This window comes from Bombus fervidus, unplaced genomic scaffold (genome assembly GCF_041682495.2).
Source record: "Bombus fervidus isolate BK054 unplaced genomic scaffold, iyBomFerv1 scaffold0159, whole genome shotgun sequence".
Classification (NCBI taxonomy): domain Eukaryota; kingdom Metazoa; phylum Arthropoda; class Insecta; order Hymenoptera; family Apidae; genus Bombus; species Bombus fervidus.
The window spans coordinates 1-5,000 of NW_027212720.1; the positions used below are offsets into that span (position 1 = coordinate 1).

The 5,000-nt window shown below is 48.8% G+C and overlaps 1 non-coding gene across 1 annotated transcript; it reads left to right on the top strand.

The window, feature by feature from the left end:
- The first annotated feature begins 4,142 nt into the window (after positions 1-4,142).
- On the top strand, positions 4,143-4,297 carry LOC139997729 (5.8S ribosomal RNA). The gene has a single exon (XR_011803070.1). It is a non-coding gene; the product is annotated as a 5.8S ribosomal RNA (ribosomal RNA).
- The last annotated feature ends 703 nt before the right edge of the window (positions 4,298-5,000 follow it).

Sequence of the window (5,000 nt, forward strand, 5' to 3'; positions counted from 1 at the left end):
CCAGCTCCAATAGCGTATATTAAAGTTGTTGCGGTTAAAAAGCTCGTAGTTGAATCTGTGTGTCACAGTGTCGGTTCACCGCTCGCGGTGTTTAACTGGCATTATGTGGTACGTCCTATCGGTGGGCTTAGCTCCTCGCGGGGCGGTCCAACTAATATCCCATCGCGGTGCTCTTCACTGAGTGTCGAGGTGGGCCGATACGTTTACTTTGAACAAATTAGAGTGCTTAAAGCAGGCTACCTTCGCCTGAATACTGTGTGCATGGAATAATGGAATAGGACCTCGGTTCTATTTTGTTGGTTTTCGGAGCCCCGAGGTAATGATTAATAGGGACAGATGGGGGCATTCGTATTGCGACGTTAGAGGTGAAATTCTTGGATCGTCGCAAGACGGACAGAAGCGAAAGCATTTGCCAAAAATGTTTTCATTAATCAAGAACGAAAGTTAGAGGTTCGAAGGCGATCAGATACCGCCCTAGTTCTAACCATAAACGATGCCAGCCAGCGATCCGCCGAAGTTCCTCCGATGACTCGGCGGGCAGCTTCCGGGAAACCAAAGCTTTTGGGTTCCGGGGGAAGTATGGTTGCAAAGCTGAAACTTAAAGGAATTGACGGAAGGGCACCACCAGGAGTGGAGCCTGCGGCTTAATTTGACTCAACACGGGAAACCTCACCAGGCCCGGACACCGGAAGGATTGACAGATTGATAGCTCTTTCTTGATTCGGTGGGTGGTGGTGCATGGCCGTTCTTAGTTGGTGGAGCGATTTGTCTGGTTAATTCCGATAACGAACGAGACTCTAGCCTGCTAAATAGACGTAAATTATGGTATCTCGAAGGCCCCCGGCTTCGGTCGGCGGGTTTTTACTACCAACGTACAAACAAATCTTCTTAGAGGAACAGGCGGCTTCTAGCCGCACGAGATTGAGCAATAACAGGTCTGTGATGCCCTTAGATGTTCTGGGCCGCACGCGCGCTACACTGAAGGAATCAGCGTGTTTTCCCTGGCCGAAAGGCCCGGGTAACCCGCTGAACCTCCTTCGTGCTAGGGATTGGGGCTTGCAATTATTCCCCATGAACGAGGAATTCCCAGTAAGCGCGAGTCATAAGCTCGCGTTGATTACGTCCCTGCCCTTTGTACACACCGCCCGTCGCTACTACCGATTGAATGATTTAGTGAGGTCTTCGGACTGGTGCGCGGCCAATGTGATAAGCATTGCCGATGTTACCGGGAAGATGACCAAACTTGATCATTTAGAGGAAGTAAAAGTCGTAACAAGGTTTCCGTAGGTGAACCTGCGGAAGGATCATTAACGAAAAATACAAAAACACAAAGAATATATTTGACTTGAACACTGTATAATAAAATATATATAATATCGTCGGTAAGGAGCCGTACTCCTCCTATATCGACACAAAGTATATACGACGTATTAACAAGCTATATACTTTGACAAAAGCCAAATTTTTTACAATAAGGAGGTGGGAGACGCTCCAGTTACGAAACTATACGAAGAGTGTGGCACTCTCTCTCGATCATCGGGATGAAGAGATATACTTTTACACGAATAATTCGAGGCGCCTGCGTGAGGTCGTACACAGAAAGACCCGCCGTCTCCGAATAATATTATAACAAACGAAAAACTTAAAAATATTCTCGAGGCGCCTGCGTGAGGTCGTAAACAGAAAGACCCGCCGTCTCCGAATAATATAACACACGGAAAACTTAAAAGATTCTCGAGGCGCTTGCGTGAGGTCGTACACAGAAAGACCCGCCGTCTCCGAATCCTATAACACGAAACCGCTACTATTAATAATAATAATAATAATAATAATAACGATATGTGAGGGAACTTGAGCTGAACACATATCGAAAAAACTAAAAGTTACAGTGGAAACCACGTGTAATGAGAAATGCGATCGAGGCGCCTGCGTGAGGTCGTACACAGAAAGACCCGCCGTCACGATCTCGTATTTCGTATTTGCATCGTGGAAATCCAACGAACGAACAATATAATATATAAACTAAAATCTCTAAAGTGCCTCGTGTCGGAGAGATCACTGCTCACACCTCTTCTATATTTCGTAGTTGCGTTGCGTAGGCCTCACCTCCTAGCAACGGGACATAAGGAAGACTGCTCTTTGGGATCGAACGAAGCGTCTATAACGAGTCGTCGACGAGAGCGAAAGAACGCGAATAGCGAGCCGCAGAAAAATAGGATACCGAATTATATATCTTCGAAGGTTCTCTTCGAAGATCCATGGATACCTATATCTGCGCGTCTCCAGCTATCTCGCGCGTCTCTCCAAACTCTCGTCGTTCCTCGAAACGTGCTTCCTACCCAAAGGGCGTTCGTTCTTCCTATGTCGTTTCGTTGTCGTTCGTTTCAACGGCGAACGATATACGATGTTCGACAAAACGAAACCACGTTGTACGTTCGTACTCGTGGATCGGGTAACCTAGAACGAAAACGCATTGCGTGGATGTTGGCCCGAAAAGATATATACCAGTGCGAGTGATGGTAAAGAGTATAACGATTCTTAACTAGACGAAGTTGGTTCGGAGGGGACCGCCGGCCGTCTCTCTATCCTCGCGAGTCTAATGCCTCGTTCCGTCGCTAGAGTTTTTCAAACTCTGCTTCTGGCTATCGGGAAGAATAGACCGCGCGCGAGGAAGAGGAACGACGACCGTGCGCGTCCCATCGATTTTTTTTATTTTTACCTGAACCACCGAAGTCGATTCAGAGGGGACCGCCGGCCGTCTCTCTATCCTCGTTGTCGTGAGTCATATGCCTCGTTCCGTCGCTAGAGTTTTTCAAACTCTGCTTCTGGCTATCGGGAAGAAACGACCGCGCGAGGAAGACGACGACGACGACCGTGCGCGTCCCATCGAATTTTTTTTTATTTTTACCTGATCGACGGAAGTTTCGTCCGGTTCGTCTCTTTTACCATCGTCTCGTCGACCCGTTCAGAGGGGACCGCCTGTCCATATCCTCGTTGTCGTGAGTCATATGCCTCGTTCCGTCGCTAGAGTTTTTCAAACTCTGCTTCTGGCTATCGGGAAGAAACGACCGCGCGAGGCCGATGGCTGCGAGTCCCATCGAATTTTTTTTAAACGCACGCACACACATACACCTGAACGGAGATGCGTTCCTTTTCGTCGCGATTTTTCGCGCTTTAGTCGTCGTTGTCGCCATCCGTTCGGAGGGGACCGCCGGCCGTCTCTCTATCCTCGTTGTCGAGAGTCTAATGCCTCGTTCCGTCGCTAGAGTTTTTCAAACTCTGCTTCTGGCTATCGGGAAGAAAAGACCGCGCGAGGAAGAGGAAGGACGACCGTGCGCGTCCCTTTCGAATTTTTTTTTATTTTTACCTGAGCGACCAAAGTGGATTCAGAGGGGACCGCCGGCCGTCTCTCTATCTTCGTTGTCGCGAGTCTAATGCCTCGTTCCGTCGCTAGAGTTTTTCAAACTCTGCTTCTGGCTATCGGGAAGAATAGACCGCGCGCGAGGAAGAGGAAGGACGACCGTGCGCGTCCCATCGATTTTTTTTATTTTTACCTGAACCACCGAAGTCGATTCAGAGGGGACCGCCGGCCGTGTCTGTATCCTCGTTGTCGAGAGTCTAATGCCTCGTTCCGTCGCTAGAGTTTTTCAAACTCTGCTTCTGGCTATCGGGAAGAAACGACCGCGCGAGGAAGACTACGACCGTGCGCGTCCCATCGATTTTTTTTTACCCGAACGATGGAGATGCATATCGGCTGTTTGCTTCGAATAACTGGACGAGAGGAACGAACATATATATATATCATGGGCTAGCCACCGTGCGCTTTCTTCGCGAGATCGTGTGCTGTACAGAGGATTCAGAATCGGGTGTTATATCCCCGTCGTTTCCTGACGAACGGAGCTTCGATCTCGTTGGTTGTTATATATTATAATGCACTTTACGCCCGGTCGGCGGGCTGCGTGTGTCGTCGCGCAGTCCGTCCGATTTCGTTTTCGAACGTATTTTCGTGTCGTCAATCATATGGCGACTTCCGCGCGTTCGATTCCCGTTGGTCGGACGTTTGTCGGATATCGGCTTCTTTCGAACCGAGAATAAGAGTACAAAAACCTGAGTACACAAACAAAAATCCATGCATAAACGATTACCCTGAACGGTGGATCACTTGGCTCGTGGGTCGATGAAGAACGCAGCTAATTGCGCGTCAACGTGTGAACTGCAGGACACATGAACATCGACATTTCGAACGCACATTGCGGTCCACGGATACAATTCCTGGACCACGCCTGGCTGAGGGTTGCTCACGTAAACCTAAGACTGCTTGCGTTGCGTATCGTTGCTCTCGGTCCGTATCTCTCTGTTCTTTCTTGCCTCGTCGACAGCCCGCCGTCGTTCGTTTTATCTTTAAACGAACGTTTCTGAGTCGGAGGACGAGCGCCAAGCAAAAGAATACGAATTAAAGAGCGGTCGAGGGCTCGTACGCGACGTACGAGCGATTGTTGGACGTTCGTCGGCGTTCGTCGCTGGATCGTGTGGAGACCGGCGTACGCATGCTCTCGATACAAATATATATGAAAAATCTATCGCGTTCACGGGAGACTCGCAAAACTACCTCCGTCTCTTCTCTGTCCCTTCTTGGCTTGACAACCCGCCGTCGTTCGTGTTTTACGAACGTTTCTGAGTCGGACGAAGCGCAAGAAGAAGGATACGAATTAAAAGAGCGCGGAGAGAACCGTCGTCGTCGACGCGGTTATCGAGATACACAGAGCGAGTTTTCTTCGTGGCCGATTTTTTTTTTCTTTTTGTATCAGCCTCTGCTACGTTTTGTTAGTCTTCGATAAGCACGAATGACCGCGCCCCCGACGTCGTCTTAAATGAATTTTTGGCGAGACTGAGAGAAAGCAAAAATATTTTTGAACAAAGTCAGTCGAGAGAGGAGAGAAAAGAGAACCAAGATATTAAAACCTAAACCTAAACTTGGTGGCGTAACGAAAAACTGTGTG